General features: G+C 42.3%; 2 long non-coding RNA genes across 3 annotated transcripts in view; both read left to right on the top strand.

The window, feature by feature from the left end:
- Window positions 1-17,461, top strand: part of LOC135112563 (uncharacterized) — a 51,690-nt gene extending 34,229 nt beyond the window's left edge. Inside the window, exons 2-5 of one of the 2 annotated variants that reach the window (XR_010274465.1) lie at window positions 16,513-16,632; window positions 16,819-16,900; window positions 17,035-17,185; window positions 17,340-17,461. This is a non-coding gene — a long non-coding RNA (uncharacterized LOC135112563). Of the gene's footprint in view, window positions 1-16,512; window positions 16,901-17,034; window positions 17,186-17,339 lie in introns of both variants that reach the window. The other variant, XR_010274464.1, reaches the window with a different exon arrangement.
- A 529-nt stretch (window positions 17,462-17,990) lies between these two features.
- LOC135112562 (uncharacterized) lies at window positions 17,991-20,724 on the top strand. Its single transcript, XR_010274463.1, has 3 exons — window positions 17,991-18,081; window positions 19,029-19,139; window positions 20,057-20,724. It is a non-coding gene; the product is annotated as an uncharacterized LOC135112562 (long non-coding RNA).
- The last annotated feature ends 278 nt before the right edge of the window (window positions 20,725-21,002 follow it).

Below are 21,002 nucleotides of genomic sequence, written 5' to 3'. Positions count from 1 at the left end.
GGATCATTATACCGTATTAACTGTTTGTTCTCCGTGACCCACCCCGCCATTTACTCTCCCGGTACAGTTGCATTGTTCAGTGAGGTATGTGGTCAGTTCTTCACCAAATGTTCTTCTATTTACGTGAAGAAAGTAGTTACTTCCATAGAACCCAAGAACCTTTGAGAAGATAACAAGAATTCGTAGTAAAACAAGTTTCATGTGAATTATACTATATATATATATATATATATATATATATATATATATATATATATATATATATATATATATATATATATATATATATATATATATATATATATATATATATATATATATATATATATATATATATATATATATATATATATATATATATACCGAAAACATATTGAAAAGTTCCTGCCCTTTGAAGGAAATATTCTGAGAGCATTTTTTTTTTCCCTTCGATGTGGTTCAAGTGAAATAAATTGCGGATGTAATTGAGGAAGTTACGTAATTATCCTGAGGCGGGCGTGTTTCCAGCGTGGCCTTGAGAAATTTTGCCTCCTTTTTCCCCCTTTGTACAACCCTGATGAAGCCTGATCACCTTGGACTCGCATCAACCCTCGCCAAACCCTCCCGTTTCGTTTATAAATGCATAACAGTAAAATAACAAAAATACTATACTAATACATTGAAAGAGTGAAACATGCAAGGTTTTGAAATAGAATAGTCTTCAGAAATGGAGCGGAATTGAAATGTGTCCTTGTCAGATAAATAGATTGATAAAAAGAATATAAAAAAAAATAGGGTAAAACTATATGTGAATGAAATTAAAGGAAATATCACCGCAAAATACATATAATCTTTGAAATTCCTCATGTTAAGTAACGTGTGATGTACGAGTACGTGATTTTTTAATGAGATGTCGGACCCATATTGACCCCACTCACCTCTTTTTCCCTGTTTCTTTCCTGGCCTTTCAAATACCAAGCTTAACATCAGCTTTTCCTTTCACTGTGGCTACCAAATATTACCATGAAAGTGCCATAGAACGAAATGCATCGCCCATTGCTCCGGCCTTTGTGTGTGACGCTCTGATGACACACTAATTCGTCACATGACCTGCCACAAAAGAAATAATTGCCATTCACATTTATTTATTATTTTTTTTTTTATATAAACTTTCCGCCTGAGTTCTGTTGTATTTAAGTCTGGTAAAAGTTGCAGACCATACGAATTCCCTCCGGCTCCATCTCCTGCTGGGGATATACGACCCGCGGGACCCTCTCGTCAATAGATTATGACGGTATAAATTCCACGATTGAAGAGGAAAGTTGAATCCTGGTCCCGCCGCCGAGGAGAGGGACACAGGCAGTCCTTGAGACGTGCAAGGAGAGAGAGAGAGAGAGAGAGAGAGAGAGAGAGAGAGAGAGAGAGAGAGAGAGAGAGAGAGAGAGGGGGAGGGAAAGAGGGAGGGAGCATCTAGGTCATGGTGCAGTGAAGAGAAACAGGAAATGCCACTACCAGACTGATTTACCACGTTCTCGCTGATCAACTCTGCGAGGTGGAGACAAAGAAAGGGAAGGCGTGGAAATTACGTTATGTCGTTGTGCTGTCCGTCAGTTTAATTAAGAGCAACGCGTTAATTGTTATGCGACTTAAATATACATAATAAAACGGGAAATGACAGGATTATGCATTTGTAACTAATATAATACATTTGTTTACTTTGTTCGTGAATAAATTACATCACGCAATTATCACCATCAAACCCAAGCATTAACTAATAAGAAGAATCACTCTTATCCAATTAATATTATGGCCCGTACAGTTTTAAAATAATTACGTAAGCAGAATGCGGGTGTGACATAACGAACGGAACTAGAACATGTGTGTGTGTGTGTGTGTGTGTGTGTGTGTGTGTGTGTGTGTGTGTGTGTGGCTGGGTGTGTGAGTGTGTATGTGTTTAGTCTGGTCGAGAACAAATCCACGAATTCACCAAATTGAAAACGGAGTAAGATCAGCTGAGAGTCGGGTTCCTTTAAGAGAAGGTCCGCTGCTCTTGAGACGCATTCCCCTCGAGAACGCGTCTCACAGCTCTAGCCAGGCGTGAGAGAGAGAGAGAGAGAGAGAGAGAGAGAGAGAGAGAGAGAGAGAGAGAGAGAGAGAGAGAGAGAGGAGTGAGGGAGAGAGAGGAGAGGTGGGTGAGGCACGTGTACATGTTCGCAAGCCACCAAAAAAGACAGCGGATGGACAGGTAAATGGAGGAACACAGAGAGAGCCAGATAGAAGACAGACAATGTACAAGAGATATCCCCACTTTTGTTTCTCTTTGTTCGTTGCATGTAAGCTTATTTTTGTTTTCTTTGATGCTTTTCCTCGCACACAATGCTCTGTTGTGATAGTGGAGGAAGCATGCAATTGAATTTAATTATTTTCTTCTATTTTAAATGGTTGTTGCTTTTAGTTCTTCTTTTCACCTTTGCAAAGAAACATGCATAAAGAAGAATTTAATATATTTGGAAATCAGTATCGATATATATGCCAGATTTGAAGGAAATATGAGAAATCATTGTGTTTCTAAAATCCACTTTTGTCAATGAGGAAACTTAGACAACGAAAGATACGCCGTTGATCTTCAGTATAAGAAATATATCAGTGATTTCCAGAATCACCAGAAAAAAAAAAAAAACTCTGCTATCGTAACTTTTTTGGCGGAAGTCAAGCAGATCACTTATGAAGGATGAAACGAAACAGACGCTTTCTCTCGTCTTTTTGACATTCGATTCTTACATGAAACAATAAAAAGAACCCGCAAAAAGGCGCTCACTTACTAATCGTAATGCATGTAAAAAAGATTATTGTGCAAAAAAGACAGATAACATGCAGAAAAATCATTGTTATCATCTCGTGCTATTCTAGCTGTACGAGGAAAGGATGACCTCACCAGGGCGGAAGGAGGACTGGGGGAATTTAATGCCACACTGTGATTTAAGGGAAGGGAAGACGAGGAGGACCAGACAAAGAGAAAAATGGATGTGGTCTCGAAAATAAAATGTGAATCAATATGGGAAGACAGAAGCAAGAAAACTGTAATAAAAGAAAAGAATATGTTATTTAGTTACAAGTTTAGTATTTTTATGTATTCGTACAGAGAGAGAGAGAGAGAGAGAGAGAGAGAGAGAGAGAGAAAGAGTGAGAGAGAAATTCATCCTAGATTTACCACAGTATTGCCATACTCGTATATATATTTTACGCCTTTAGGTCCATTTCTCATAGTTCTCTCTCTCTCTCTCTCTCTCTCTCTCTCTCTCTCTCTCTCTCTCTCTCTCTCTCTCTCTCTCTCTCTCATTTATTTCTCATTTTTCTTTCCTATTGTACATTCAAGGAGCTCCTTTTCTTCGTCTCGTTTTCTTTTCCATCTTTCTTCTCTTCCTCTTCCTTCACTCTCACAATGGCGGAAACGCATTTAGTGGATTACATGGACGAGAGCATAGATCGCCCCCGTTTTCCTTTCTCTCCCTTCCTCCACACCTCTCCTCTCCTCGCCTGTCGCTCCCTCCCTGCGTCCCGCCGTGACCCTTCCTGCCCGGCAATGCCAACTACGTAAAAACAAACTTGTCACATTTATGTGCCACTTTTCTACCTCTTTCTCTTTGCCTCCTCCCCCCCACCCCCTCTCTCTCTCTCTCTCTCTCTCTCTCTCTCTCTCTCTCTCTCTCTCTCTCTCTCTCTCTCTCTCTCTCTCTCTCTCTCTCTCTCTCTCTCTCTCTCTCTCTCTCTCTCTCTCTCTCTCTCTCTATATATATATATATATATATATATATATATATATATATATATATATATATATATATTTATATATATATATTCCAATAACATTTAATACATATGCACATTTATCACTCACGTAAACCACGAGCTGTATTCGGATTTAAGTCTCAGCGCTACCCACCACCACCACCATCACCGCCACCACTACTACCACCACCACCTCCTCCCACATACACCACCACCTCTTCCCGCTTACACCACCACCACCACCATACAACCGCCACTTTCCAAACCCCACCCTTAACAGCCGGTACAAAAATCAGTCCTGCACCAACTGGTTACGGCGGTGAGTAAAAGGACCGATTGCACATAAAAGACTGGCCATCACAGAATTTTGCATTGTCCCTCTTTCATAAGCCGCTTGACTTTGATCAGCTTAACGTAATCTCCATGTTGCCAATCAGACTCGTCCCCAAACGCAACCAGGCCAATCAGATTTCGACCACACATAGGCATCCTGTCAGACTCCTCACGAAACATTTTTATAACTAAACGATTACAGCCAGACACACTCACGGACGGTTCCACTCACGGCGAGGCGTAGCGCATCCTGCCAGCACCCGAACCGCCCTGTCTTCCCTTAGTAATGAGATATCTCGAATTCCCTCTCACAATCAAGGTCTTCCTCAGTTTCTTTCCCAGAGGAGAACACAATCAGAAAAGCCAATTTCCCCCGGAGCATCAACGTGGGAGTGGCAGCACCTGGCCGCGACGGGGAGCAAATACTCGTATTCACCTGAACGAAGGGAACGAGGGACGCAATGAGGTTGTAATTTATCGATAGAAATGACTAGTTTTCCATTATTTTTTTTTTAAATTTTCGCAGCGTGTAATTGATTCCCTTCATTGTGGCGATATCTTGAGGCAGTTATTAACTTTAGCCATTGTGGAAAGTAACAGCATTAATTGGGTGTACAAGTATCACATGAGAAGCCTTAGCATGGAATGAAGGGATCCTAATCTTATTTATACCTTGAAATATTTACCATTATGGGGATATAGTGTAGGAGTCCGTAGTAGGAGTCGCTTTGTGTCACCTGCATAGTTACCTGTGGAAGGCGACACTCAGGTACACACACAGGATTGTATATGCATGAGCCGCCCCACTTCCATTTGTCGTCTCGCCTCACTGGTCTCATGTCTAGAGCCACTTCTGTACCTTGCTATGAAAAATCTCGCTTTATAAACTCAATGTTCAGTATAGTTCCTGAAATTAGTTGTTGACCATGAATTTTCTCAGTGTTCATTACACAATCCTTCACTTCGCATGATATAAGTAATAAATTTTTTTGCCATATTTTCCTCCGAGACACTTCCTCTCCACACATGTGCTTCGTCATGAGTCAGCACACGCACCTTCAGAGAGGGAGAGAAAAAAAAAAAAATAGGAGTATATTTCACGATGTCGGATTTAGTGTTTTAATTAAGTTGTGCTATTCGTCTTTTTACCTCGTCAAAGTATCGAGAAAATAATTAGGGCGTGCGAGTGTATCGTTAATGCATCAACATAAACTAATTACGATACTGGCGGTGCTGGGTTCGATTCCTGCCAAGGAAGGACAATTACGTGTAAAAAATACCCAGTAATGATTCCAGTACTGATAGTGTTTGTTGTCATGTTATAATGTGTGTGTGTGTGTGTGTGTGTGTGTGTGTGTGTGCTTGAGGCCAATGGTGCTCGACCTTGTGCTAAATATTATTCTGATTCCTTGACCAGAATTTGCACACTCTTCTGTAGCACAAAGCCGGGCAGGATCCTCCCCAAGGTATTCATTTATTGACCAGGTGCAGAATGGTTGAATTGCGAGTTCCTTGCCATCACTCTTATAATGCTGTTTGTGTCAGTAATACAAGTTTAGGAATTTTCCATGTGACTATTCAATCATGCAAGGTCACTGATGTTCCTGGGTCAGCATTACCTCTCCCACCCTCCCTCTCTCATCCTACCGAAGAGTAAGTCGAGGAAAACTGTCGACGCCAAAAGTTACATTTGACATTTCTTTCTGAAAACTTATAATGGAGTTAAGATTTCTTCGTTAATGAGGATTTTCAAAAAACTTACATATTGATCAAGAGAATTTTGCTGTCTGCTCATATTTCTTCGTTTCTTTTCACAGAGTAATGCATTTATAGTTTCACTGCTCACTGTCTCCCTTATTTTAAGTTTAAGAAAGGAAAAAATCTAAAGTATAAAGGCATAATCAAGTTATTAGTTCCTGCTTATTTTGCATTGGTATCTATTCATTTACTTTATATACTTGAATCATTCTTGTTAGAGAAAATATTACAGTACTTTTTCTGGCATTTTTTTTTAAGACGCTTCATTTTCTATCAAGGTCATCGTAACTTCAGCTCTAAGACGATGAGAAGTTTGTATAAAGTCTGTCTCCTCCCCACCTTCTCTCTCGCCACACCACATTGAAAAGGGGTGAGGAACGCACGGACACAGACAAGTTAGTAGAGATTTAAACGTCAGCTGCAAAAAAAAAAAAAAACTTTCTTCACTTGGCTTTGCTGGACGTTCTGAACTTCTTCCATCCATGTCGTTACTTTCTTAAAATCCTCCTTCCGTCCTTCTTTCTCTCCATCCTATTCTCCTTCTTCCCCACAAACCAGTCCAATCCCATGTCCCATCAGATAATCCTCCTGATGCTGCTTATTTCGTTAAGCCAAGATGGTCAGCTCCAAGTCGTATCACTCTGTTTTTAAATACGTGTTCACCTCGCCACAGACTGTCAACTTACGTCTTAGTAATCTCTCCCCGGCGTGGTCCAAGAACATGTAAAGCGACCACTCTGCCCATGTGAATGTCCTCTACACAGGCAGGAAAGCGAGGGAGAATGACAGCCCAAACTTTACAAAATCTGCGAAAAGGCCATTGAGGGAACGGCTGTCTTGTGCATCAGCGCAGACGGTCGCCCTCGATGCAGGGAGTGAGTGAGGGAGGCCAAAGGGGGGATAGAGGAGATTGGAACTTCTGAGGCGTTGGGCAAAAACAGGATGTGCCATTCTTCTTGCTTTTTCTCCCTATCTTCTCTCCCTTTTGCCTTCCATTCGCTCTCCTTTCACCAGCAATTTCCATGTTGAAGGAGGAATCTGTGCGCAGCCTTGATAAGCACAAAGTTGTCTACACACACACACACACACACACACACACACACACACACACACACACACACACACTAAAACCTAAGTTGTTGGTAAGATGTATATATATTTTTTTCTAGAAATAATGATGATTCTCTCTCTCTCTCTCTCTCTCTCTCTCTCTCTCTCTCTCTCTCTCTCTCTCTCTCTCTCTCTCTCTCTCTCTCTCTCTCTCTCTCTCTCTCAAATATGAAGTGTAGAACGTGAGAAAAATATACCCCACATGTCAATAACTCCAGCAACAAAACTGTTTTCAGCTGTTTCCTCATGTCGCAATACACTGAGCTCAGCAGACTTCAAAACAGCCTCACCCTTTATCAGGAGGAGGCAGCACCAGCATTCCTGAGGGTGGAGTCCCTGCCTCAGACGTCACCACACCTACACCAACACCCCGCCCTTTCACCGTTTATCTTCCCGTCCTTTCTTCACCCCCTCTCCCACCCTCTCCCACTTCCACTTCACAAATGCCTCACAGCTGCTCCCTGCACACACACACACACACACACACACACACACACACACACACACACATTTCACGCTCCCGTACACTTCAACAAGCCCATCCAGACACTTAAATTACACGGCCGTCATGCTGCACCCGCTTCGACAAATGAACATCATTTCTCGTAACTGGTGACCAACATCCCAGGAGCAACAGCAGCGTTCTCTTTTTCGCTCTCAGGTGAATGTGTATGAGCGGCTCGAAACACCCTGCCGAACTAGTAGTTAGGAGCAGATCATCAGTTCCAGGCCTGCCAACCTCACCGTGCCGATCCTCGATTGCTTCAGTTCTTCAGACACAAGCTTTCCTTCTAGTGCAGCAGCTTTATGTGCCTTCATTCAGGCCGCGATCATATTGGTTAACCTCTCGTAGAATATACAGGTATGCAAATGACTTTCGTGGAGCGGATGTACGTGTGGAAAACGGTGGACAGTCTGGGAGAGTGGAGTCGGCTATTCAGGGATGAGACTCGCTTCCCGTTTTCTTTGATTTTTTTTATTTTATTTTCTGCTGTATTCACGGTCGACGTTCGATTTTAAGGGCACGTGTACAGGTCTGCTAGAATGAACGGCTAGTGTGAGCATACATATTGCATATGTATTCAATCTTTCCTAGAATGGATGGTGAGGATATAAGCATGAAGTAGGAGAATGGGAATCACACACACACACACACACACACACACACACACACACTTGTCCTTTCACCCATATGCAGTCACTCATGATACCGTCTCACTTGGACAGAACAGGACACTTCATCCTTAAAACGTTGTCATTTAGTACAAACACTGCCTCTCACCATTGACCGTCCTATTGTCACGTCTACATCACGACATGGGCTTATTCTAAACTTATCCGTAACTGTCGTGTCTAATTTTTTTTCTCCTCCAAAATTACTTTCAGGATCATCTGCAGTTCTTACCTCTTATGCATAATCAAGTCGTTTCTCTCTTTTGCTGTGATTACTTCGTTTTTTTTTTTTTTTATATTCAACCACTAATTTCCAACTTCTCTACTTCTCCATTCTCAGTAGTAAAAGCTTTTTTCTTCTTGACTCCATCTTATCCTATCTTTTCTCTGCAATTTCCTCAACGATTCTTAAGTTATGACCAAAGATCTCCCTTTTGGATCACTTCAACCGTCCCAAGTTCATGCCACGACCGTTTGTATGTTCCTTGATATATCCTTCCTCGTGACTTGTATCCTCCCTTCACTGCTGCTTAATTGTAATCTTCCTAACTTACCTTGAATTTTTTTTTTTTAAAGGCAAAGCAAGCCGCTGTACTATTAAATTAGTTTTCCTATCTTTTCATACCATCATTACTTACCCTCGTCAGGTATTTGTTTATGTCATCATAATCCACATTACTTTATATAACTTTCGACCTACAGATATCCCTCGTTTCTTAAAAATGGACATGTAACTCTTCATATCATCTGTCTGTCATAAAGAAAATTTGCAAATTTGCTGAATTAAAAAAGATATCAGACGACTGGCGCGCACTACCAACTCAGATATTATAAATTCTTCTTCGTACCCAATTTTATATCCTGACATGATTCCAATCTTCAGTAACTTTAATATTACGCAAATCTATGCTGTCGCTAGTAGCAATGTTCAAGTATCCTGTATCGTCCTAAGACTTTCTCAAACATCATAACACAGGACGAAAAACAATTCTAGCTCTGCGGAAGCTTATTTATATACGAGAGTAATTCAGGTCATCCTTATGTCTCTGCACACAGTCTGTCTGTGTGCAGAGACAATTTGCTAATCCTGTACTATTCTTGATGTTCCTTGCTCATGATATATTGAAAGATTATTGTGCAATGTCAACAGCGTCCTGCTTCCCATCATTAGCTTCGAAACTTGTGATCTTTAACTTTGCATCAATAGGTCTTCACGTTTAGATTTTTAACTGCCTATAATGTTTTTTTTTTTTGTTACTAAAAGGATAACATTCACTCACTCAATACTTTTCTCATCCATTCATTTATTGCACCTGTCATCCTGTGCCGAGCACTTTTCTCCCAACCCTCCTTTCTCTCTCTCTCTCTCTCTCTCTCTCTCTCTCTCTCTCTCTCTCTCTCTCTCTCTCTCTCTCTCTCTCTCTCTCTCTCTCTCTCTCTCTCTCTCTCTCTCTGTGTGTGTGTGTGTGTGTGTGTGTGTGTGTGTGTGTGTGTGTGTGTGTGTGTGTGTGTGTGTGTGTGTGTGTACTCGTGTATATATATATATATATATATATATATATATATATATATATATATATATATATATATATATATATATATATATATATATATATATATATATATATATATATATATATGCTGTACTCGTATTTTGCGCGAAATGTCTTGAATGTATAATACTTGTTTTATTTGTTTGCTTTCGGTAAAGAAAACTTGTATGAAAAGTCTAGGAAATTTATGTTGTCGTTTATTTTGCTCAATCAGACCACGCTGATGAAGGGTCGAGCTCGGGGAGTCGTGGAGGTCCCGCCAGCTAAATGAGTCAGATGGAACGACGCGGAACTTGAAATAATTTTACCTTTTCTGAGTATTATGCACATGCAGTTTTTTTAGGGAGGCTTTTGTTTACTTCTCTTGGTGCCCCGTCATTGTCTTGGGGCATTACCTTTCAAAAGGACGTTATTCAACTCAAGACAGTTGTCTATCGCTTGAAAAAGTATTGGAAAACAACAGACAGACGAACTTAATATTCAGAGAAAATTAAACTTTGCACACGTCAACTGAAATTGCATTGAGTCTTCTAAAGAATGCAGAGAGAGAGAGAGAGAGAGAGAGAGAGAGAGAGAGAGAGAGAGAGAGAGAGAGAGAGAGAAGTAGAGAAGGGGTGTTTAGAGACGCGGGACGCTCCGTGGGAGGTATTATTGAAGGGGGTCGGGTGTGGGGGTGCATGGGTGCAGTTGTCACCTCGGGCAAATACACCCAAACTCCGCCATGCCGAAGTCCATTTAAACTTCCAGCTGACTCTATTTTTCCCCTGCTACAACACAGGCGAAACCCCGCTCGTAAAAGAAATCAATTATGTTTTTTGTCACCCGGAGCGAGTGGTTCCAGTTAATGGCCTTATTGAAGACCTGGACGAGGCTCTTAGTCCACGAGGGAACTCGCCCACGACGGAGGGTGAGCTTCGCAGACTCAAAATAGTCGCGGCTCTCCACGATCCTCCCCGACTTACTCAATTTCGTTGAGACTCAGGTGACTCACCTTTCTCACTTGTCGGAGGGTCTCCAGAGCCCTTGCTTTGTCCACATCCTTTTACATCGTGTGTGTGTGTGTGTGTGTGTGTGTGTGTGTGTGTGTGTGTGTGTGTGTGTGTGTGTGTGTGTGTGTGTGTGTTTGTGTGTGTGTATGTGTGTTCAGAGCCCCTCATAAGCAGCACAAATGTCAAATGCCTCTCATCCATAACCGGCGGCGTACACTATTTTTGCTTCATTTACTCAATATTTCGGCGCGCCGTGTTCTGGGGGTTATCTTCACATCCCGCTGACCCTGTGCAGAGTAAGCGATATCCACACACGCATCTCATTTCCTCCCAATAACTCTTCTTTCCCCCATTTTCTTTAATATTATCCTCATATCCGCAAACTTCATCCAACCTGCCTCTCTTCCTCTTTCACTTATTCCTTCATCCTCTCTTTTTCCTTTTCACCTTCACCTGCCCACGCTGTTATCTTCTCCGCCAAAGGAGAACCGACTCACCTCGAAATTACTATTAGCAAGCCGATGAAGGGCCAAAACTTCCCTTAAAGGCCGGACGGCTTCACGGTCAGCTAATTAAAGAAGCCAACTTGCAAGGCGACCTGAGGCTTTTGTGGTTGGCTTCCCTCTCGGACCTCTTTCATTATAGTTCATTACCTTCGTGGAGAAAGTACAAGCAGTGGCAGGACAGGCTGGCAATGGATCTTTTCCCGTAACGGAAGTAAAGCTGGAAGGAACTGATTAAAACGTTATTTAATACAGAGCTCATAACAGAAGCAATAACACCTGCAGTAAAGTGTCTGGAGTCATTAGTGTACGCCTCCTTAGGGACAATTCCTTACTGTAAGATTTCCAGGACAGAATAATGCTGCAGACTTACAGTGCAGGAGAACGCCGAACATGAAATTGTTTTACACCAAACCAAACGTTGAATATCTATGATACAAAACCAATCATATAAATTGAAAATATCACCAGTGTTGCTTATCATCACACTCGCTGCTATCAACACTGAGTCACCAAAGTCTTTTTCGTACTGTCATCCGATAACAAAATTGTATCTTCGCTGGTAAAACCCAAGAATTTACGACACTGCTAAAAGCGTGAAATTTAAGCATTCCAATCGCGCCATCGGAGTTTTACCTGGCTGCTTCCCGCCATTAACCGGCTGTGCTGAACCCTTCCCTTGCAGGCCGGTAATAAGGCTTCCCTCGCACTCTTGCTCCCCTTGAATGTAAATTTCATTCGGCTCCCCCTTTTTTGTCATCGGTGTTCTCGTGATTTATTTATCGAGGCAGCAGGTTGCTAATCTTCCCCTTTCGCAGCTCCGTTCATCACCACCTGATATGCAAATGCGGGAGTTTTGTCGTCACCTCCATCAACCTGACTTTGCATAATCCATGTGGCTCTTCGGTACTTTCAGCCGGCCTGTTTACACTCAGAGAACCATACTTGCTGAACTGGCGTCATTGCATGTCTCCAAGGACAGAGATGCTGTGATGAATGATGAAAGGCTTGTTGGGTGGGTTGTGTGCCGGTGACCTGATAACTGTGTGGCTCATTCAGGTCTCATGTTATATAATTGAAGTTACGTGTTTCCTTTGTGTACAAACGCCGCACAATATGAGCCTCGTTATAGTGTAGAATATACGTAGACACACGCGGGCTCTATTTTGATCTCAGCACCGCCGCAGCATTAATATTTCTAGCTGTAAAAATTTTATGTCGGCAAAGTCAGAGATAACGACGGAAATTACTGAATATTTCTGAACTGTTTGCTATTAAAATTTTAAAGAATGATATAAATATTATGGCTAAACTTTATTTTATTTTTCATCAGTACAGTAGATATATATATTTGATATCCAATAACGGTATTAATATGAAAGATGCCAATATCATGAGCGGAGGAAAGGAGGAAAGAATGGAAGGAAGAAAATATCATGGGAGGAAAGAGATAAAGGAAACGGGTGAGAGAGGAAAGGAGGAAACGATGCGTGGAATAGTTTGGTGCGGTTGTTTCCAGGTGAACTCGGTAGCTACTCTGTTCCTGCTGTGTGACGTGCTGTGTGACGTGCTGTGTGAATTAAGAGTATGGAGAGTGTCAGCTGATCAGAACGTGTAGTCGTATGTGCAAGTGTCTTTACCGTCAGGGTTTGCAAGGCAGAACCTTCACTATCAGTGTGGCGACTCACACGTCACCTAATCCTCCTTGATGATGATGATGATGACGGCAGACGATGGGTTCTGTCAGCTGATAACGAAAGGAAGATAAAAGGGAGAAATAAAGTTAATGTGTGTGTGTGTGTGTGTGTGTGTGACTTGAGGAATAATTATCTGCAGCGCCAGTACATCTAAGAGCCTCTCTGCGTTCCGGTCTTCCCGCCTCGGCAGCTGCACGATGGATGAGGCGTCGAGTCCTGCGGGGGTCGGGGAGGCGCCTTGCAAATATATCAACGCCAAGGTGATTCATGCCGGCACGGGATGGCTGTAAATCGGACTTGCGTGTACAGAAGTCCGAGTATGACCTCCTTGTGGCCGTTTCACAAAGGAGAGGACAACTGATACAAAATGTTCCACCGCTACGCCATTCATGTCAACTTAAGCTGGGAGGGAAAAGGAGATGAAAAAAAGATTAAGAGCAGGAACACGAACGCATTTTAATTAGCTCTCATTCATCGCTTTTACTTCAATGAATGCTGTTACTGGCTTTCTTCGATCGTGAGAGAGAGAGAGAGAGAGAGAGAGAGAGAGAGAGAGAGAGAGAGAGAGAGAGAGAGAGAGAGAGAGAGAAGCTTAAACAAGTACACGTGTTTGCTGATGAATATTTCCTCTTTTTGCATCCGTGTTTCCTTGAGATATTTATTTTTTAATCTTCAATTCATTTTTATTCCTGGCCAGTGTCCTCTCGGTACACATTTCACAACTATATTCCGTGCATGAGTCCCTTCTCCATTCTCACATTCCCTCAGCAGCTGTCCCCTTCGATATATTCATGTGTCTTCTCATCCTATCATCCTCGTTCTTCTATTTCTATTTCATCTCCCCTCACCGCCCCTTACCGTGTCACTCCTCTCCCCTCCATTGTCCGGTAAATAATAGAGACAGGTGACGGGAGCTTCCCCTTGCGCCTCACTCCTCATATTGGGAGAGACACTCTTTTCATGCCCTCGCCTCCTCTTTTAAGCCATTCAGGAACACTGAAAGAAACTCGTTGCTTCCTTGCTTGTATGCCGACGGACAGCTCAGCTTGGTGTTGTATATGAGACTCGTGCATCATTACAATGTGAGTTTATCTTGTGGTTTATCGGTGGCTTTCTCCCTCCTATCATATTATTTTGTGCCAGGGAACACTGCCAGACGCAACATTATTAAATGGCTAGCCTGGATGGAGGATGGATGAGCTCACAATATTCAGGTGTATCAGGTTTTTTACAATGGTCGGGAAAAGACAAAACGAGTGTGCCATTATAGAGGCGAGATGTGCTGAAGGGGAGATCGACGGCTCAGAGGAACCCGGAACAACAGATTACTTCATGGAAATTAGGACTGCCATTCCCCCCACACCTTTTTTTTTTTCTTTCTTGCCGCCACGGTGAACAGGGAATGTATTTGTAACCCGTTTATTTACATTTTACAGTAACATTTAGAGTCTATGTTTAAAGGGAAATAGCTCCCAAATCGTAGACCGTTTGATTAAGTTTGTGTGTGTGTGTGTGTGTGTGTGTGTGTGTGTGTGTGTGTGGCATAGAGAGAGAGAGAGAGAGAGAGAGAGAGAGAGAGAGAGAGAGAGAGAGAGAGAGAGAGAGAGAGAGAGAGAGAGAGAGAGAGCAGTCTTGCATATCATCCACACTCAGAAAAATCACAATTAAAAATAAATCACTCGCATGTAATTGATGTCAGAAATTCGTCGCGGAAGCCTCTCCTAATGGCGTGCACTACGAGGATGAGTATTAGAAACGTGACACCGTGAACATAATTGGAGAAATTCCTGGAATCAGAATGAATGCAACATAATCGCATTAGCCGAGTGGAGGATGTGTACCCGACACGCACCGCAACCTTAGTGGTATAGTAGCACATTCCGAGGTATAGTGAGAGAGAGAGAGAGAGAGAGAGAGAGAGAGAGAGAGAGAGAGAGAGAGAGAGAGAGAGACTCAGCACGCCACCGCAACCGCTACACCGCTCACGTCTCTGAATTTAATTTGCATTTTAAAAAGTTTCTGAGCTAACAAGGTGTAAAGACGCCCCTGGAGAGAAAAATGACAGGAAGGCAGCGACGGATGAAGAGCACTGCAACACACGCATTTTTAACCTTGGCCGGTAATATAATCAGAAAGATGGAGTCCCTGCCGGCCGTCCCCACCGTCCAAGTTTGCAAAGGAAATGAGGTGAAATGCCAAGTTTCCTCCTGTGTCTGTGCGTCGCCGGGATCTGCCGGACGACTGATGAGAATGAGGCAGCGAGACAAGGGTTGGGAGTGCAGGGATTGCGGCTGCAGGGAAAGGGGAGGCAGGACAAGGGCAAGGGAATAGGAAGGACTGTATGGCAGGAGGGAGCCAGAGAGGACAGAATGGAGGAGAGAGCAAGGAAGGACAGAATGACGGGATGAAGAAAGGCAAAAGAGACGTCATGGAAGGAAGTGTTTTGTCTGATGTGAATTGACCAGATAAAAATTTTACTCAATACACTTTACTGTAAGTGCGAATCGCTCCTCCGAATTGTTACTCTAATTTGAAGGTATGAAATTCTTCGTAAGTTCCGACTGGTATTTGAACCCAAACGTCCCTCACAGCGAACTTCAAAGAAGTTTACCCACAGGGAACGGTGACCCAACCTCGATATGCTAAAAAGAGAAAAGAAAAAAAAAAAAAAACAAGGAAGCAGCAGCAGCAGAAGCAACAACAACAGCAATAGTAACAACAACAACAACAGCAGCAGCAGCAGCAGTCGCAGCAGCAGCAGTAGTAGTAGTAGTAGTAGTAGTAGTAGTAGTAGTAGTTGTTGTTGTTGTTGTTGTTGTAATAATTGTAGTAGTACTAGTAGTAGTAGTAGTAGTAGTAATAGTAGTAGTAGTAGTAGTAGTAGTAGTAGTAGTTGTTGTTGTTGTTGTTGTTGCTGTTGTTGTTGTTGCAGGAAATAAGAGAAAGGAAGCAGTGGGCGGTCGGTATTTAATGGAGTCAGCGTTTTGGAAACCTTTTTATCGTGTAATTGGTGCACGTGTTGTACGTAGCCGCTGCCGCCGCTACTCGTATACCTGGCCATTTAGCAGCAGGAGTACTTGGCAAAGACAAACAGATAAGAATACTCGACTGTTTTTTTAATGACGGAAATTTCATTTGAAATGCTCCTTGCCTTTGAATTAAATTAGTGTGTAGATGAAAATGAAATTTTATTTTTTCTACATAAGTGTAATTTCATTTTTGTTTTAGCAGGGGAAGTTTTTAAATGTTACGTTATAATTTCTTCAATATATTTGATAGAAATGTGTGTGTGTGTGTGTGTGTGGAGAGAGAGAGAGAGAGAGAGAGAGAGAGAGAGAGAGAGAGAGAGAGAATATCGCACAAACAAGCAGTAAAGAAACGAGTCCTGATATCACTCGTTTCAGCGACGCGCACGTTATCTGAAGTCGATATTCCCGCTCCTATACATGCTGGGAGTCATTAATGAGTGGGACAATGATGTCACTGCTGGTAATGGAAGGCATTGTACGTACGTCAGCATCAGGACACACACACACACACACACACACACACACACACACACGTACAGAATTGACATGGATGCATTAAAATTTGGTACTGTAGTAATTTTATTTCCTTTTCTTCACAGAGTTTAGATGACGTACAACTCTAATAAGGCCATTCCCCGAAGCGAGTTATGTTTAGTGCCTTGGATAATTGGCCAGAAAAAGAGGTGTGGAGCCACTGTCGCGCCTTGCTGCCGTGTCAGGTGACGAACAGCCAGAGCTGCGGTGATAAAAGAGGAAAGCCAGTAACTTGTGTCACCGTTAAAGTTTATGTAGCTATATAATACTCACTCAGTGTGACTCTAGTGTAAATAACGCGTCATATTTAACAGTGTTATTTAATTCATTGACGGCCTCTGAAAACTAACTTCCCGTTTTCTCCATTTCAGCCAATAGGATGCAGCCAAGCGTCTTGATGTCACGAAGAAGACGAACTGAACCTTTTTATTTGAGGCTCCGGACTAACTCATTGTTAGTTCATATTCTATATAACCAATACTTCATCTCGCTGTAGTGCCATGCCATAAGATAAACACATGACTAAGATATAGAAATCATAATGTGATTAAAATATGTTGATACTTTTTTTTTTTTTTAATAAGCAGACAGGTGCAGATGTTTCGTAAACCAAAGTTAGAGGCTTCATTAGGAGAGGGAAGAGTCACCGCTCAACGAGCCTCGCCAGTATGTGGGTGGCAGCAGGGAAAAGCAGATACGTAGTACGGCTGGTTCTCATTTTTCATCCCTTTGCAACATGTAAGTTAAACTGAACTTGATCCGTATGGAATTAACTGTTATCTGGCTTTGTTTAAACTATTTATGAACAAAAGAAATGATTTACGTAGTGTGAGACGTTCCAAACGAAGAAAAAAAAGTGGCCGGGATCCTTAAATCTTTTTTTTACCTGCAGGGTGCCTCGGCGGCCGTGACGCTCACTGCCCAGGATCCAGGACGGGGGCGCCCGAGGGAGTGGTGGTGGTTCAGTAAAGAATTATTAGATACATGAAACATTGGTCGTCAGCAAGCAGGTAACTGTGCCTTAGTCAGTGCGCTTTGTGTGTGTGTGTGTGTGCGCGCGCGCCAGCATATGCATGTGTGTGGGTGTGCTTCTTTTCCCCTTGTTCACGGCTTATAGCGCTGTAAGCAATTCTAATTTTTGTATGATCGGACCGTTCTATCAGTCAATGCTTGTTGGGCCCCCCCTTTTTTTTTTTTGTTCACAAATTTTCTGTTATTTAATACTTAAGTTATTTTGCTCGCTTTGTCTGGTGAAACGTGTCGCAATTTTTTTTTTTTTCGTTGATTTAACACCACACTATTCCCTTCGTATCCTTGGGCAATACCACATTCTTAAACAATTGTATAATGACTCATTAGTTGGAGACAAATTAGTGACAGGTTTTGCCAAAAAATTACCAAAACCGAAACTAGGAAAACAAAATTTTTGACAATGTTTTCAACTGATTGGTTCAGCATACAATGATTTTGACACGGTTAAAAAGTATATCCAACCCATGATAACTTACATGTATTCAAAGGTCTCATGCAACAATTCATTGCAGGGAATTCCTGGCTGTGGTCCCTCCAAGGTATCGACGAAAGTCTCATAGAAGCTGCGAAGTTGACAGGAGATAGAAACCAACAGTCTGCAGGTTAGTACTGAATACGAGTGTTCTCAGAAAATTTGCTTCTTACTATGTATAGATGCGTGAAACCAACGTGACACACGAGTGAAAACTTTGGCTCTGCACGTAAAAAGGACATCACTTTTTTTTTCTTAGAATTTTTATTTTTTTTTTTATATCCTGACACTACTACTTACTTAAAAACTATTTCCTAGTTTCTCAGACCAATACAGTAGGAAGTTTTCTGTTAGCATCGCCCTGTGATCACTCAACTGCTACTTGTCCATTTCCTGGCAGTAGTTTGCAGTCTTTTGCCGTCTGTCCTCACCTCACCTGAACAGATTAGAGTGCACATGATTCATGTAGCAGTATCTCACTGTGAAGCACGAAGCCCTTTAAGGTTACGTCATGGCTGAGCTCTCGATTCAACTTCGTAACCGAAAAATTAACTTGACTAATGTAAGTGGTGATATCAATGTCGATGTTCAGCAATGTACCCACTTTATTTTGTCAACTGGTACTGTAATGTACCAACATTTAATTAAATATCTTCCTGCTATGGCTGGTGCCGAAGCCTCAGGTTATACAATAGTTTACAAATAGTTTACTAATTGATAATCATTCTTATTTAATTTACTTTAGCGCAGTGACCCATATGAAACACCAGTTATATCAAATAGCAGCGTACGAGAGTGTGTGTGTGTTTCTGATCCTGTGAAGCATAGTTTTCACAAATAACCTTCTAAAGCAGTTGGTTCAATGTCATTTTCTCTCTAGCTTGTAAGAACTGTTGTTTAACTTGATACATTTCGGGTGTTCATGTTATATTTCCCATGTGCTTGTAAACACTATAGTTCTTTTTTTCTGAGTAGCTTTGTCTATATACTAAAATCCCTTTTACGACACCTGGATATATAGGACATACTAAGAAATACAGCTGTTCGTGCGTGCGGTAAAGTTTATTATGATTTCAGGTGTTGCTGTCACATCTCCAAGTCACTCCTGGGAGGCCTGGCTGGAAGTGGTGAGGCGTCACTCTACCCAATGCAAGAAACACGCCACGCCACCTGAAATGGGACTTCTTCGTACGCCTTCTTCCCCACACCATCCTCCCCTTCCTTCCCTAACCTTTGTCACCCTCCACCTCGTTCTCCCTCCTCTTGCCACCCAACCTCTCTCCTCTCCTCCTTTCCCCCACCTTTTCTTTCCCTTCACATTTCCTCTTTCCCCCCCACCTCTCTCCTCTGTCTATCCCACCTCTCTCCTCTATCTAACCCACCTCTCTTTTCTGTCTCCCCCATCTCTGTCCTATCTCCCCACCTCTCTCTTTTCTCTCTCCCCACCTCTCTCTTTTCTCTCTCCCCACCTCTCTCTTTTCTCTCTCTCCCCACCTCTCTCTTTTCTCTCTCCCCCCACCTCTCTCTTTTCTCTCTCTCTCCCCACCTCTCTCTTTTCTCTCTCTCCCCACCTCTTTTCTCTCTCTCTCTCCCCACCTCTCTCTTTTCTCTCTCTCTCTCCCCCACCTCTCTCTTTTCTCTCTCCCCCACCTCTCTCTTTTCTCTCTCCCCCACCTCTCTCTTTTCTCTCTCCCCCACCTCTCTCTTTCTCTCTCCCCCACCTCTCTCTTTTCTCTCTCCCCCACCTCTCTCTTTTCTCTCTCCCCCACCTCTCTCTTTTCTCTCTCCCCCACCTCTCTCTTTTCTCTCTCTCTACCTCTCTCTCCCTACCTCTCTCTTCCTACCTCTCTCTCTCTCCCTCCCTCCCTACCTCTCTCTCCCTCCCTCCCTACCTCTCTCTCTCTCTCTCTCTCTCTCTCTCTCTCTCTCTCTCTCTCAGGAGGATGTCCTCCCACAGTTATATCACACAGCCTCTCACTTGATGAAATTTCACTATGTATTAAACAGAGTAAACTAATTAAAATTGACACAAAATGATCTATCAATATTTACAATAAACATTTTCACAGTTTTTCTATCTAACAAGTAATCTTTCTATATTTTAGAAATTGGAAAGTGTTTTCAACGGTGATGGAGTGAATGATGCTGGCGCCAACAATAAGCAACAGTCCACACAGTATAGGAGTTGGAGGAGCACCTGCATTTGGAGGCTTCTTCAGAGATGTTCATGCGCGTAAAATGCAGGACTATTTTTTTTTTCCTTCTATTTACACATACTACATACACGCCTTAAAAGCCCATCATACACACAGCTTTGCACCTCCCGTCCCGGTGTCTCTGAAGCAACAGTTAACCAGCATCACGACAACCTGGAAAGAAATGCATTTTATTTCAATATGGCGTCCTGTGTTTCAGCCAAGTTAACGCACTGCTATTGACACATTCGTTACCTTCTTGACACACCGATTTGCAAGAAAGTAATTTAAATGTCACCTTCGTAAACTTAACCCGTGTATGCGACGCCTGTGGACTTGACTTTCATTTCCGTCTCACTAAAATAGCATACAGTAATTCCAATTGCTGTTATTAAACTCAGTGTAATATTTGATAAAAAGAAAAAATATGAGAACGATTGATTTCCTTGTTCACTGGGCTCTGTACCATGTCATCTGCCATCTCTTGATGTCTGGGGATAAGAGCAACACCAAATATTAGACATATTGTTTATCCTACATCATTTCACTGACTAATAAAAAAAAGAAAGGGAACACTTTACCAGAGTATCAATATCCCTGAAAACCTCGCTCCCTCATCTTCCCCTGCGACACGTCAACAATGTTTGTCGCTAATATTGGCTAGCTAATATTAGCCGTCTCCATTCTCCTGATTCCTGCCTCTGAATAACAAGTACTGGTGAAAATGGAGTGTGTATTGCAACCTGAGAGTTATCTACCCTCCGATTCTCTTCTCATTACCACAAACCTCCCTCACGCACACTGTCATTGTTACTCACTCGGCCTCGTCATTATTCCCTCAGCTAAATGTCACGGT

Source organism: Scylla paramamosain, chromosome 24 (assembly GCF_035594125.1).
Source record: "Scylla paramamosain isolate STU-SP2022 chromosome 24, ASM3559412v1, whole genome shotgun sequence".
NCBI lineage: Eukaryota > Metazoa > Arthropoda > Malacostraca > Decapoda > Portunidae > Scylla > Scylla paramamosain.
This window is presented reverse-complemented; position numbering and strand designations above follow the sequence as displayed.